The 16,172-nt window shown below is 50.9% G+C and overlaps 1 protein-coding gene across 3 annotated transcripts in view; it reads right to left on the reverse strand.

Moving 5' to 3' along the window:
* LOC147727940 (stimulated by retinoic acid gene 6 protein-like) overlaps nucleotides 1-16,172 on the reverse strand; it is a 665,438-nt gene that overhangs the window by 304,031 nt on the left and 345,235 nt on the right. The gene's annotated exons all lie outside the window — the stretch shown is intronic.

Genomic DNA, 16,172 nt, shown 5'->3' on the forward strand with positions numbered 1-16,172 from the left:
AATGTAGCTCTACAGAGACAGCCTCTCACCTCACAACGTGAACTTGCGATACAAAGATGGATGGTTGGAGAGATTAGATAAACTTCGGACTCATGTTCAGTGTGAGGAGCTCTGGGGTCCTGGACAGAAAGTGTGATGAGACTTGGAGACTACTGAAGAGAAACTTCAGGAATATGGAACTTCTGTGTGAGAAGCATGCAGAATATACATGATTGAACCCTATTGTAAGGGTTCCATATGGAAATCTAGAAATGATAAAAACAGATAAAGAAACAAAAACATTGCTTAAAAATAAAAAGTTAAGCCTTTTTATATGGGAGTCCCTCCCTCTATTTATTTTCTCAATAAGGCCCCCAAACCACATATCTTCAATACAGTTAGATGTATGTCACCCAAGATAATTTTTCAGTATTACACTGTTACCCTTAATCCTCTACAACGTTCAATGATTTGTTCAAGTTGTTTTCTTTTTGATCTTATGAATACAGAAGATCAACATAAAAGCCCTCTTTTCTGCCTAATGTCTGCGGATCACCTCGGACACTGTGTATCGCTCACTATTACCTTTTAATTCCTTTATTGATATCAATGTTGTTTATATACAGTTGATTCTCCCTCTCTCTTTCAGGTATTCTTTAATCAACAGGCCTCACCATGCCGTGGCATCGCCTCTCCCCTATGGTGACAACGGTATTACCCTTGTAGGGATTGTTTAGTACTTTGCTTCACCTTCTTTGGACTCACTGATGGTTTTTTATATAGTGTGGATGGGGGGTGGAAGTAGGGGAGTTCTTTTTTTTGCTTCCTTTTCAGTTTTATACTTGCTTGGTATTAATTGCATGTCAGGCACACCATACTTCATCTTACGATAGGCACTATACTTCATAAGGCCAATTTCTCTACGCCTTCACACACAGGGTCTTCTTCATTACGTGGAAGATACGTGCTATCAATAATCCACGTAAGGGCAAACAAGTTCTCTCTTACTTCTCCCGACATGGTGCTAAAATAGCCTTTCTTCAGGAAACACATCTCTCACCCAATGGGCACTCATTCATATGCTACGGCTAATGCTTCACTCTGGACCGCAGAGATTAAACTCTTGCTGTGGACCCTAACCAACCATAGTCCTGTTCTCCTTACACTATCAATCCCATACGGATGTGGATCGGAGCATACCTCAAGGTTCCATGGCAAGCTCCTCCAGTATCCGGTCTTCCGTAGTGAGCTCCATGACTCCATCTCAGAATATTTTACATTGAACTCAGGTATGGTCTTGACACAGGCAACCCTCTGGGAGGGATTTAAGACATAGATCTGCCGAGTATGCATATCTAAGCACATAGGTATCCTCTGTGATACCTGCTCCCAAGTATACAGCATGGAAACAGACCTCCGAGATATAGACCTGGCTGCCTCTCATGACAGAGAGTCCTAATTGCATTGCGCTCAGTTTTGTGGACCGAATTTTGTGACCTGGCTGACAGGGAGCTCTCATACCTTCGGAAACATGCTATGGCTCGTCACTGTGATGAAGAGGAGCACCCTGGTTTGAACTCTTGCGGGGCTGCTTTACCCCAACCACATGAATAGCTATATCACTGAATTGCACATGGCCTCATGGTCCACTGTGTTTGGTGGCAAGAATGTCCTGGCAGAGTTCCAATGCTATTATGAACGCCTCCATTGCAATGGAATGGCTCACTGATGGCCAGAGACAAATTCTTAGCGAGCCAATCTCTTGTGAAGAGGTAACCCAGGCGATCAACGCTTTAGATGGGCCCAGGCCCCCAGTCTTTAAGACCTGATGGGAGCTTTTTATGAAGCTTTTAAATGACAACTCGTCCCGCATCTCTTAGCATTGTATGCTGAATCATTGGAAGTTGCGTGTTGCCACCCACACTATGCAAAGCATTTCTCACTCTGCTATCGAAGCCTGGCAAGGACCCTCAGTTATGCACAAGCTACCATCCGTTATCCCTTTTAAATCTGGAGAATAAGATATTGACCAAAGTAATTACTATCTGAATGTCCCTCCTGATGGAACATATATCTCCCATCCAGTCTGACTTTGTCCCCCACAGATCCACTTCTTTTAATTTATTTACTATTTCCGTGATCCTCAACTGGATCTCTTCCACTGCACCTGCTGCAGTTGTCCAATTAGATGCCGAATTTTGAAAGCAGTCCTGATCAAACTGGGAATTCCACTGTGTTCATTTCCTGAGTCATGGTCTTGTATTCCAGTCCTGTGGCGCGATAACAGATGTGTTCCCTATCACAAGAGGGACCAGGCAGCACTGTCCCCTATTGCCTCTCCCCTTCGTTATCGCCCCTTGGTCTGCCAACTGCCGGAGCACCACATGCATCGTATCCTCCAGCTTACTCATGGCCCCCCCCTTCTTTCCCTGTATGCAGATCATATTTTACTCTTTGCCAGTGATCTCATGTAGGAAATAACACACTTTGGCGATCTCTCTGGGCTCCAGATCAGCTGGACTAAATCGGAACTCTTCCCCATTACGGAAGCGTCCTACCCTGTTTCTGTAGATTATCCTATAACCTGGGCCGCGGACAGCACCAAATACTTGGCATACATCTTCACAGAGACAGAGACCATAAACTGCAGCTCAACTATGGTCCTGCTATCGATGCTCTTATAACTCAAGTGGAGCGTTGAATTAAACTTCCTCACTCTATGGCAGGACACGTAGCAATAAAACAAATGATGGTTCTCCAATGTTTCTTGTATTTTTTTCTTGAGAATCCCTTTCCTGCTTACACACAATTTGTTTAGCACTCTCGTAGTCTTCTCACATGCCTTATCTGGGCTGAACACTGACCCCGCATCCAATGGGATACCCTTAACCCTGCCCCTATGACCGGGGCAGTTTCTGAGTCCCTGACTTCCACCTTTATTACCTTGTGGCTCATTGCCATTATGCATACCATTGAGATCACCCAGATGCCTGTATCCCATACATTAAACCTGAGAGGGACCAGCTGGGGGATCTCCCTCAATCTTTAATTTTACCAAGGGGTCTTCCAGTGGACTCCAGGGGCATCCAAACTCTCTCTTCATGACTTCCTGGGCCTGGCGGAGACTTTGAAGAACACTTGGCGGTGGCCCCCTTTATTCCACCTGCTCTTCCCCTGACAAACAACACATGGCTACCACTCACACGTGAAAAGCTAGTACAACGCACTCTCCACCATCATGACCTCCATACCATGGATGACATTTTTCCATGCATTGACACATACTGACGATGCCCGCTTTCAGTACGTTTCATCCATGGACCACTTTGTGCAAAATAATACTCTCTGCTCTCTTCTTTGCTCCTATCCCTTAGCTTAGGAGGATTGTAACCCTCTGGCACTCATCGTTTCGGGTACATATGGAGACTGGCTGGTCTCCCGGTTAAACTGACTCTTCATTGCCATGAAGCCTGACACTACTACTCGCATCTGGGGAGCTTGGGGGGGGGGGGCGGCCCTGGATTCCCACTTACAGAAGAACAATTTGGTCCTAGTGCTGCTCACAGACCCAATGTATCTGAGTCAACCACAGATATGAACTACTAAGCTTTAAATTCCTGTACTGTGCATATCCCCCCCTCCGACATTGCAAGATGTCCAAAATGGTCACCCCAATGCCAATTTTGCACACTTAACATGGACTTGCTGAAAGATATGCCTGTATTGGGCGTCTATCTTCACCCATATCTAAGCCGTGACCAGAGTAGCGATCAAGCCGGTCCCCCTTTTAGTTTCAAAAGTGTTTTTATTGAAGATTTCAACAGGCATATATTGAGACATCACGGCAGAAAAAAGCAAGCTCAAGGTACATATAGCGAGCGGGACAGACAAGCATGTCTTCCCTAGTATTCCAGAATAAGCAAGATACATATGCCTGAGAGGCTGTTTGACATCATGCGTGTAAAGGCAAAAGAGTATTATAAGGAAGATAACAAAAACTAGGAACTCCCTCACCCTTCCCCCCAGAACCCCCCACCCCCCACCCCGACCAGTGTGCTCTTGAATGTCAGTGTGACCAGGAACGTGCCGCAGAGGTGCGGTGAGACCAGATGTAAAGTCACCGAGAGTCATCGGTGGCGCTGGTGAGACGTAGGACTCTAAGGTACTTAGGACAGGTAATTTCATTAAACTCCTTGGACAGGAGAGTCAGCAAAGGAAGCCACGCTTTTCGGAAGGCGTCGCTTGAGTTAGTGAGAGTGGCATGGATGCGCTCCATGCCAAGGGTGAACCAAAGTTTGTGGAGCCATCCCGTGTGTGTAGGCTTAGTCGTGGACCCCCAGAGTGATAGTATATGCTGCGTGGCTGCTTGCACGGCAATGCCCATCTGTCGACCACGCAGTGATTTTAAGGGGAACGTTAATGCGTTGGGCAGGCCTAGTACAGTGTATGCAGGGAACCTCGGGATCTCCGTTTCAAAAGTGGAGTCGATCTCGTCCAGGACTAGTTTCCAAAAATCTCCCAATTCCGGACAATCCCAGAGGATATGAGTCAGGGTACCCTTTTCCCCGCACCCCCTCCAGCACAGTTCGCTGCGCGCAGGATTCCCTTTGTGTAGTCGGACTGGGGTAAGGTGCCAGTATATGGCAAGTTTTACTGCCGTCTCCCTTGCCTGAGTGTTGCGTGTAGTGTGGGAAGCTCTATAGTATATGTATCCCCATTCTTTGGGTGACAAGGCCCTCTCCAGTTCAGCCTCCCAGCGCCTTTGGCTTGGTGATTTAGCTGGGGCGGGTTGAGGTGTAAGCATTTGATAGAGTTCGGAAAAAAGGTGTTTGTCTGTAGTTTTAGTAAGCAGCCATTTCTCAAAGGTCGTCATGGGGCGGCTCACTAGGGCAGTGATGTCAGGGTTAGTGAGCCAGTGTCGGAGTTGAAGGTATTGAAAAAGGTGAGGATGTTCTATACCATACCCTTGTTTAATGTCCGCGAAGGGAAGAAAGCCCTGCAAATCAAAAAGGTCGCCCGCAGCCCGACATTCCGTGCCTCGCCATTGAGGGAACGCACCCGCGCCATCGCCTGGGGGGAAGTCAGGATTGTCCAGTATGGGGGTAAAAGGGGAGGGGAAGGTGGTTAACTCATGTCTAAGCGCCACCCGATCCCATACCTGTAGAGTCGTGCGGGTGATAGGGGATCGGGACATGTATCTCGGTCTGTGGTGTTTAGCTAGGAATGGAATCTTCCACAGTGACGTTCGCGCCATGGCCCTGTCCTGGAAGAGCCATCTCTTCTCCGATTCGGGCCGGTACCATTCCACTAGGTATCGAAGCTGGGATGCCTGGAAATATCGCAAGAGGTTCGGGACGCCGAGACCGCCTTCGTTCATGCTCTTATATGTTAGTAGTTTGTGAAGTCGTGCCCTCTTCCCTCCCCAGATAAAGCTAGAAAGCAAGTCCTGTAGGGTTTTCAAAGTGCCCGCTGGGTGCATAATTGGGATTGTTTGGAACAGGTATAAGATCCGCGGCAAAATGGACATTTTCACTGCCGCCACTCTCCCCAGTAGAGAAAGAGGTTGTTTGGACCATTTCGCCAGGTCCGATCGGATCTGAGTAGTGAGAGTGGCGTAGTTGGTGGAAACTGTGAGGTCCGTTGAGGGGGTTAAGGTGATTCCCAAGTATGGTATTTGGGTGGTCAGCTGAAGGCCGCTACCGTGCCCTATTGCCGGGGCCCGCGGACGCGCATGTTTACCTAGCGGTAGGATTAGGGATTTGTCGACGTTGATGCGGAAGCCAGAGATCGCCCCAAATGAGGCAAGTTCTTCCATAAAGGCGGGTATGGAGGAATCAGGACGGTTCAGGGTGGCTTTGACGTCATCTGCGTATAAACTGATAGGATGGGGTTCGCATCCGAAATCGATGCCCTCGATCCTCGGGTTGTCCCGGATTTTTTGGGCTAGCGGTTCGATATACATCGCAAATAGGAGGGGGGAAAGGGGGCACCCCTGCCTGCTGGATTTCGAACGGGAGTGAGTGTAAGCTACCTAAACGGACCTTGGGCTGCGGGTGATGGTAACATCTCACTATGCGTGAGCAGAATCTGTCGCCAAGGCCAAACCGGCGGAGTACATGTTGTAAGTAGGTCCAGTTCACGCGGTCGAACGCCTTTTCTGCGTCGATAGCGAGCAGTGCAGAGTCCGAGGTTTGAAAGTGTGATTTATCAATGAGGTGGAGCACCCGTTTAGTGTTATCGCTACATTGGCGGCCAGGGATAAAGTCAGACTGATCTGGTTCCAGAATACCGGGGAGGCACGGGCCAAGGCGTGCAGCAAGGATACCTGTAAAGAGCTTCAGGTCCAGGTTTAATAGTGAGATAGGGCGGAATGCGGAACAGTGTGTGGGTTTCTTCCCGGGTTTCGGCAGAACCACCACCTCAGCGGCCAACATGTCCGGAGGTATAGCTCCCACCCCCTCAAAGGAATTGAAAAGGTGGGTTAGCACCGGGGCCAGTTGATGGTTAAAAAGCTTGTAAAAGCCTGCTGAAAAGCCATCCGGTCCTGGGGATTTGAGTTGGCGCAGTCTAGATATAGCGGCCAGAACTTCATCTTGGCGGATAGGGGCCTCTAGAGCCTCCGCAGTAGAACCGGAGATTGCGATGATGGCCGTCGTGGCTAGATAGTTTTCGATATCCCTGGACGAGGTCTTCTCCTCCCCGTATAGGGAAGCATAGTAGGAACGAAATGCTTCGGCTACCTGGGTGTCGTCAGTGAGCACCGCACCGTCGGTGCCTACCAAAGTGTTGATTTTGGCCCGTTCGGTCTTGGCCTTCAGGGCGCTAGCCAGTAAGCGACCCGTTTTGTTTCCACCAACATAATAAGTATGTCGTAGGCGGAGGGCTGCGAACTCCGCTCTATCTATATCGAGACTAGCCAGCTGGGCCCGAGTCGCTTTCAGCTGTTTCCACACACGAGGGGCGCATGTGCGGCTGTGCACTCGCTCCAGTTCCGCTACTTTCGCCGCAAGGTCCTCCTGTTTGCTCTTGCGGTCTTTGGCCTCCGCTGCAGCGATAGCTATAAGTTCGCCCCGTACGACTGATTTCAAGGCTCCCCAAAGAGCCGTCACCAAGACATCTGGTGTATCGTTGGTGGACAGGTAGGCATCAATGCATTCACCAATACGTTTAGTGACAGCAGGTCACTGTAGCAAGGTTTCGCGGAGGCGCCACGGGCCTCGGGGACGGCGGGGAGCCCTGAGGGCAAGGGAGAGTTCCACTGCGTCATGGTCAGAAATGGCTGCGGGTACTATAGCAACCTCCTCAAGGATTGGAAGGAGGTCTGAGGTGCCCAGGAAATGGTCAAGCCTGGCGTAGGTACGGTGCACATGGGAGTAGAATGTGAACTGTGAGGCGGTCGGGTGGTGGGCTCTCCAGAGGTCGATTAAGTCCCTATCTGACAGCCAATCACGACCGGTGGATGACAAAGCCCCAGTATTCCCGTAGCGATATCCAGATCGATCATTGTGTGTGTCCATAACGACATTAAGGTCCCCCCCCCAGTAGTAGGGATGCATGCGGGGTTTGAAGAGCTTCGGAAATGGCGCTTTTCAGGAAAGTCTCCTGCCCTGTGTTTGGGGCGTAAAGGGAGCCAATTGTAAGTGTTGTGTCGCCCAAATAGAAAGTGTGTATGAGGAGGCGGCCCTTGATCTCCCCCACCTTGTTACCTACCTTCCCTCAGAAGGATCTAGAGATTAAAATTGCAACCCCAGCAGTCTTTGTCGGGAGTGAGGAAAAGAATTGTTGTGGGAAGACTCGCGAGCGCATCCTATGCCAGTCCTTCTGCAGAAGATGCGTCTCTTGTAATAGGCAAACATCCGCCCCAGAGTTTTTCAAGTAGGAGAGGACAGCTCTCCTCTTGATCGGGTTGTTTAGCCCTTTCACATTAAGCGTTAGAACCTTAAGGGTACTGTCAGTCATCGCGCAGGGGGCATGTGACACAGCGCAGAGTGGACTGTAGTCGCGCTAAGGGAGCATGTGGTGGCATATGGCAAGCAATGCATGACGCAGTCTTGTAATGTAACTGGTCGTAGACATTGTGCGTGGGCGCTTGCCCCATGTCGGCATTGGCATTCCGGTAAAAAGTCTCTCGGTGCAAAGACAGAGCTAGCTTGGCACACTGGTCCCCTCCCCGGATCCCTCCCTAAACCAACATCCCCTCCCAAAACAACCCACGGCCACCAAAGTATGCAAGGCAGTACATATAGATAAGAATGCCAGCGGGCTGTGGCACTATAACAAAACCCCGGATTCCACTCCCCCCCACCCATTCCCAACATCCCTGAAACCTGTAGTCCCAATCCTGTCGAGGCACACAGGATCGTGGTAAAGAACATTGAGGGGGTCATCTCCAATGGCGGCTTCTCCGGACCCCCCACCCGACCCACCCGCCGTTGGGGCAGAGTATTTGCGGTGTATAGTCTCCCTTGGCAAAAGTGTTTATAACTCTGGGGAAGAGGTCTCCTTGATCACCTCCGCCACAGCAGTCTCACGCTCCCGGGAAATGACAGAGGCATCTGGTTTGAGGCGCCAGTAAGGGGATCGTTTGTGGTGTACAGTCTGCCAGCCCCCCCTGGAAGAGCCCTGCGAGCTTCTGAATACCGGCTCAGTGTCGACTTGGTCCAAGCCCAGGAGGTCACACGTGTCCTTAAGAGATCGCAGCTGCTGCAGTCTTCTGTTCCACTTAAATATTATCCGGAAGGGATGTCCCCAGGAGTACGGAACCTCTTTTCCCCCGCAAAAAGTCAGTCACTGGCTTGAATTCTTTCCTTTTCTGGAAAGATCCTGGTAGAGGGCAATGGGATGGCCCTGAAATTGGATGGGCTGAGCTCGCCGGGCCTCCCGGAGGATCCGTTCCTTTAATGGGAAGTCTGGAAGGAAAGCCAGGATGTCCGGCGGCGGGGCCGGGGCTCTGCGGGGCAGCCCCACCCGATGTGCCCTGTCGATGCGGATGGGAAAGTCCTCTGCCTCTCCCAGGATGCTCCTGAAGAGGGCTTGCAGGAATGCAGCGACGTCAGCCCCCTCGTCCTTCTGAGGAACCCCCCGGACCCGTATGTTGTTTCGACGGGAGCGGTTTTCAAGGTCTTCAGCATGGGCCTGGAGGTCCAGTTGCTGGTCAGTGAGCCGCAGGACTTCTTGTTGAAGTTGTTCGATTTCGGCGCTCCTGGTTTGGTAAGCTTCCTCGACCGCAACCACGCGTTCACCGAGGTCCTCCACATCGCGCCGGAGTTCCTTAACTTCCCCCGCCACCTCTTGTTTCAGAGATTTGAAGTCGTCCCGGAACGAGTTGAAGAGTGTCTCCAAGAAAGACTTGGTGATGGGCACCTGGTCATCTAGGGCTGCAGGCGGTGTCTTCCCCGTCCCGGGGGACGGTGGGTCTTTGCTAGACCTGGGCTGTGATTTAGCCAACAGTTCAGGGAGGGTTTGCGACCCTTTCTTGCTTCTTTGTCCCGTCATGGCGCAGGTGGACGTGCGCCTCGGAGGGAAGTCGTGAGGTGGCGGAAGGGGTGCAGAGGGTATGGAAGTGTCTAGGCGGCTACTCCCGTCGGCGCGCGGGCAAGGACCGTTGTCTCAAGGCAATCCCACGCCAATTGGGGGAGCGGAGAAATGGCGACCAACCGGGTCAGTGGCAGATTGGGGTGTAGGGAGTGTGGCCCCACCGCCCTGTGAGGCGCTCCAGGGATGACGTCTAGTATCGTGCAATGCTGGCCCACACAGGCGGTTGTTCACCGGAGGCTAGATTGTGCCCCCCGAGTTCTCCCCGCTCCCTCCTTAACTCTCCTCACCTGTGAAAGGTTGGTGTGGCCGGGGTTCGCTGCTCGCCAGTCCGGTCCAGCATCTGGGGAGCGGCCTGTCAACACTCCAGGGCTGTGCTGTTATGCCCCGGGTTGCTGGGGGCCACCAGGAGATGTGGGGAGGCGGTATCCGGGGCCACGCCGGGTGTGGGACTTGTCCGGGTCTCAGGCCGGTCTCTGGCGGGGACTAGGCCCGAAGCCGGGGCCTCAATTTCCACAGCCGCCGGCCGAGCCCCCAATCGTTCACCGGGCCGCCCGGGCGGCGGCCGCTGCTTCCTGCAGCGAGTGCGGCGGCAGGGGAGGGCGCACAGCGTGTCCCGCGGTGGGGAGGGTAGTCTGGTGCGCTGGTAGTTGCACTGATGGGCCGCTAAGGAAAGCGCCGATGGTCCGGTAGTAGGCCCGAAGCCGGGGCCTCTCGTTGCACTGCCGCCGGATCGGGGTGGTCACAGGCCCGGGTAGAAGTGTCGGTGGGGCGGGCAGCACTCTGAAGCCCTGGATGTGCACCCGGCGGAGCTCGGCAGGGCGCCGCCGGGTGCACAGGAGTGCTCGCACCCCGCAAAGAAGCCTCCGGCCGCTGGTGACCGCCAAGGGAGCCCCTTCTCGCTCGCCGCCACAGCCGCAGCCGCAAGGCGCCAAATTCGGATCCTCGGCGATCCCACCGTAGCTGGCACCAGGAGCCGCGGTATTTCGGCAGAGTCTACGCCAGCGGGCAGTTTCTATCACCCCCGTGTGCAAGTTGGGGGAGTTATATGGCGTTTTGTGGCGAAATGGCAGGATCGGGCAGGGAGCTCCGGAGACCTGCGTCCTAACACGCCGCCATCTTAGACACGCCACCCCGGTCCCCCTTTTAGCACTGCTGGATTACACTAGTGATTTTCCTAAATCCATACACCGTCTTGTGTCGATGTCACTCTTGCTGGCCAAGTGTGAGGTTGTGGTACACTGGAGTAGCGACCGGATTCCTACCACTACACATTGGCTTAAAAGCATGACATATTGTGATATCAGCGAGGATTATATGCACCAGTCTCTCACATCCCACCCTAAAGATTTCTGGCAGCCACTGCGGGACTACCTTCTCACTCTTGAATCTGATACTGTAGACTGATCATACTCGCCATCCCCACTTCCTCTTTGACCATTTTCCTTTGCACTGAACTGTATGCTCCCGACTTATGTTACAGCCCTGCTCCTTCATTTGCATGTACGCACTGTGTGTGATGATGTTACTATTCTAATGACCCTGCCATATCCATGATGCTACCACTTGTTCCTTACTATATCTCTGCTGTGCACATGTGTGATGTGCTACTGTATCCATATGTCGCTGTCAATATGACTGTTATGTATGAGTTTGCAAGCTGTCAAATGCATACCTCTAAACCTTTCACAGCAACCTGATGGGTGTGTTTTCAGAACAGTGGCGTAATGGACCACCACCGTAGCAACTTATTTGGGGGCTGCCACTGGGCATCATGGGTAATAAACTGTGCCCTACTAAACTGATTATTAGTTGCTAATAGGCATCATCTGTCTGCAGAAAAAAAATATGATAAATAATACTGTTAACGAGTACCATAAAGGACGTGGGAGTTGCCTTAAATGCACAGAGAAGAAAACAAAGCAAGAGAACCAGTAGTCATGGAAAATAGGGACTGCAGAGAGCTAGGGACAGATTGAAAAAGTGAGTATGAAATAGAAAGGTAAGAACAAAATTAAAGATGAGAGATAAAGATGGGAAGATAAAAAGATTAAAGAAATAACAGGAGGAGAAAGGAATGGTGAAATGAAGGAAGAAAACGTGAAAGGACATAAGGATGAAAAGGTGAAATGTGAAACAATGAATAAATAGAAGGGTGAAAAGGTGGACAGATAAGAAGGTGAACGGGTGAATCCATGGAAGGATGAAAAATGATCATAACAGTTAAATGGGGGTGGGGGAGGGAAATGTGAACTGATGGACAGATGACTGTAGGACTGCAAAGACTGTTGAACGGACGGACAGATGGATTAATTGAAGTGAGGAAGGAGGACAAAAGGCATAAAGGGAGATGTTCTAAGAACAGTCATGTTTGCCTGCTTCATGTGCTTGTGGAGATTAGAAGTATAGTTCAAGTGAAATGAAATGAAATGAAATGAAAATGTGATTTATGGAGCGCTGCAGCTGCCCTGAGGCGTCCAGGCACTAAATAAACAGAGAAAGCCCTCATAAGGTTACTTTGTTAAGCATTAAACAGGAGGGTTTTTAGCTGTTTGCGAAAGCTAGTCAGGTTGGGGTTGTTTCTCAGCTGCAGAGGGAGGGTGTTCCAAAGTTTGGAGACATTATACGAAAAGGAGCGTCCTCCTGCTCTGGCTCTACGGATTCTGGGAATCTTAGCCAGGAATGCCGTTGAGGAGCGGAGGGACTTGTTGGGCCTGTAGGGAGAAATCAGGGAGCGGTTGATGTCTGGGCCGGTTTCCCAGAATGTCTGGTGGGCAATACAGAACGCTTTGAATTTTACTCTGTCCCTAACAGGTAACCAATGTAAGGTCTTTAGGCCGGTTTTTATTGAGGCCCTCCGAGGGATTCCCAGCAGCGCCCTGGCAGCACAGTTCTGGGTGCGTTGAAGCTTTTGTAGGGTGTAGTCTTGTGCTCCCAGGTAAAGGGCGTTGTTAAAATCCAGACGAGATTGGATGAGGCCCTGTATGATTATCTGTTTGGCCTCGAAGTGGAGGAGGGGAAGGACTTTTTTGATCACCCTGAGGAGGCCAAAACAGGTGGCTGATATCTTGGTGGCCTGTGTGTTAAGGCTCAGAGATTTATCGAGCCAGACGCCTAAGCTTTTGATATTGTCTCAGGGGCGTGGGGCCACTCCCATGCTTTATGGCCAGATCAGCTCTATGGAGGCAGGGGAGGCTGGGCCCAGGAGCATTAGCTCAGTTTTATCGTCATTGAGCTTTAGGCATGACTCATCATCCACCTCTTTACGTCTTCCAGACAGGCCGCTAGGTCTGGTGGCGACTGGAGGCCGCTCTTCTGTGCAAGGGAGACCACCAGCTTGGTGTCGTCTGCATAGGAGATGATATTGACACCATGCGGACGAACAACCCCAGCCAGTGGCCTCATGTATGCATTAAAGAGCGTAGGGCCTAAAGAGGAGCCCTGGGGGACTCCGCATCCCAGAGGACGCCTGGATGAGCGGGATGTGCCGTCGAAGACCTGAAAGGTTCTGTCAGATAAAAAAGATTCGAACCATATCAGGGCATCTCCGGTCACTCCTAAGTCGGCAAGGCGGGTTAGCAGGATTTTGTGGTGTACCGTATCAAATGCGGCACTTAGATCGAGGAGGATCACTGCCATTGATCCTCCTCGAGCCAGGATCCGTCTTGCCTCCTCAGTTACAGCCAGTAAAGCGGTCTCTGTCCCATGTTTGGTGCGAAAGCCTGTTTGGGAGGAGTCGAGGAGGTGGTTTTCCTCGAAAAATGTTGTCAGGATGGTATTGACGTGTTTCTCCAAAATTTTCGACGCCCATGGGAGTAGCGAGATTGGGCGATAATTACTGGGGTTGGCCGGGTCAAGGGAAGGTTTTTTCAGTAGAGCCCGTACCATAGCGTGCTTCCATGTTGTGGGAACTGTCCTGCTTATTATAGAGGAGTTCAATAGATCCAGGAGAGTGGGAAAAATAGTAGTGCTGGCCAGGCTCAATGAGCCTGGGGGACCAGGGTCGCATGGGGAGCCGGTTTTTATTTGTTGTGCCAGTTTCTCTAAGGTTTCCAGTGCTATCAGGGGAAAAGACTCCAGCCGCTTGGTCGGGTTTGAGGCCGAGTGCGGGCTTTGGACAGGGGAGTCGGTGGGCGGGTTGGAAACAGAGAGATACATTTTATTAACTTTTTGAAAAAAGAATTCCACCAGATCATTGCACTTAGCTGGTGAGTTGTTATTATCTGTGACCGGTGGCGGAGGTTTGATCAGGGAGTTAACTATACGGTAGATTTCTTTGGGTTTAGATTTCGCCGTAGTTATTTTAAGGTTGTAATAGGCGGCTTGCGAGGATTTTATGGCCAGCTTATAGTTCCTGATGATTTCCCTATAGGTGGCTTTTTCTTCGGGATTGTATGAAGTGCGCCACTTTCTCTCGTTTGTGGTTCCTGAGCTCTTCTGTGTACCAGGGAGCTGTTTTGCTATGTCTCTTGGAGTTTGATGAGTGTTCTGGAAGGACCGAGTCAAGAGAGGTGGTTATCCATTTCTCGTATTTTGTATTATTAGGGGTTGGGTCTTGGGAGAGAGAGGGTCTAGTGGTGCATAGAGCTTGCAGCCAGTTGTCAATGGGGAGTTTAGACCAGTTACGAGTTTTTCTTGTAGTAAATGAGGAAGGGGGTGGTTTGCTCGTGGTCCAGTTGAAAGCTATTAAAAAATGATCTGTCCAGGGAAGTCTGGTGATGTTGCCCACTTTGAGCTGGTCGGAGTTACTGAAGATCGGATCTAGCAGATGCCCCTTTTCATGTGTAGCAGAGGGAACCAATTGTTCAAGTTGAAATGCGGCCAAGCTTGACTGTCTCTTGTGCCGAGGGGTCTAGCGGGTTATCAAAATGAATGTTGAAATCTCCAAGTAGGGTGAAGTTGGAGGGAGAGACAACCGACTGGGAGGTCACCGAGATTAGGGAGGTGTTAAATTGTCCTATGGGACCGGGAGTGCGGTATATAAGAATACCGGTGAAGCAGGCATTGGGAGAGAACTCGATGGAGAAAGAGAGGTTTTCATAATCCTCAATGTCTTCCGCTAAGTGGCGACAGGTATAGCCTTCTTTATAGATAATCGGGAGGCCGCCACCTCTGCCCAGTGGTCGGTCGGCCCGGGCTATCTGATATCCCAGGATGATGGCTTGTGCCAGGTCTGGCTGAGAGTCTTGGTTCAGCCATGTCTCGGTCAGAAAAATTGCATTGGGGAATATTCCTCCAGTAGTAGGGAAATTTCTAGGCAATGTTTTACTAGGGACCTGCAGTTAAAAAGAAGCATGGAGTAGTTCTTTACCTCGACTCTGGGTTAGGTGGTTGTGGTGCATAGGTCTAACTTGCAGTACTTGCAGTGTCGAGGGATCTCCAGGGGGTGTAACGGGATACCACACTTGGGAGAGGTGGCCGTAGCTGATATAGGAGGCCTGGGCTGTATACCAGTCTGTCGTCTCTGGTGGGGCCAGGGGACATGGCCCTTGGGCCCGGCCGGGCGCGGACGAGCGCAGACGAGCTTGACTTTAAGCGCGCCTTCGGCGCGCAATCGGCGCGCCCGCTGCGCTCGTCTGCTGCGCGTCCTACGAGTGAGCATGGTTATGAGGGTGGGGGGGGGAATGGAGCAGACAAGGGAGTGTGGCCTATCGAGTGGGCGTGTCTCCTCTACGCGACAGCTTCCTATCAGCTGTGCGGGGTGCTGGCTGATCACGTAGCGAGTGGTGGTGAGTGAGTTTTAAAATCAACACAATCAACACACAACTGAGCACAGTTTACAGTTTGTTTTAAAAACTAACAGGGCGTCTCCCGGCTTTTCGCCTCAGGAGGGGTTGGTCTGATTAAGCGCCGCTTTCAGTCAGCCGCACTTAGCTTACAGGAGGCACGCCTGATGGCAAGTTGTGTTTGAGAAGGGCTTGAAATTAGTGCTAAATTGCTAGAGCTTTTTGACAGGAGCAGGACAGAAAGCAGCCTCTGGGGCCTGGTAGGAAACACTGTCAAGTATGACTAGAGCTGGGAGGGGAGCATGGAAAAAAGATCTGTAAATTCTTAGGCAGAAGCAGTAAAATGTGGCTGTAAACTGCAAGAGCTTCCTAAAGATTTCCCGCCATTGTTGGTCTTCACAAGAGATCTCATCTTTAGCTTTAAAAGGGGTTCTGTAATGTGCTTTTGCAATGCAGTGCTTAAGTGGTAAAAGCAGGCAAAAGACCTATTAGGCCTGTGTCCCGAACCCTCGACTCCCTAAAGCCCTATACTAGGGGAACATCACTTACAACGCATTTATTACAACGTACTACCATTACAACGCAACCATTACAACGCAAACCATTACAACGCATTGCGCTGGGGGGCGCTCTAGGATAGGGAATATATTTAATTTACTATCCAACACCTTCCCTACTATCCACGGGGACTGGAGTTGGAATAGTAAATTAAATAAATCACTATCCAGCGCTTAAAAGCACTATGCGTTGTAGTGGTATGCGATGTAAAAACCGCGTTGTAACGGCAGGCGTTGTAATAGCCTGCGTTGTAGTGACACCAATCCCTATACTATCTCTTACTCTTAACAACCCCTGAAACCTAAATACCCCTTACTACCCTGTAAACTTACTCGTCCCATAACCTTAAATACCCCTTACTCAGGGCACAAGTCC

The sequence above is a fragment of the Lissotriton vulgaris genome, chromosome 3_1 (assembly GCF_964263255.1).
Source record: "Lissotriton vulgaris chromosome 3_1, aLisVul1.2, whole genome shotgun sequence".
Classification (NCBI taxonomy): domain Eukaryota; kingdom Metazoa; phylum Chordata; class Amphibia; order Caudata; family Salamandridae; genus Lissotriton; species Lissotriton vulgaris.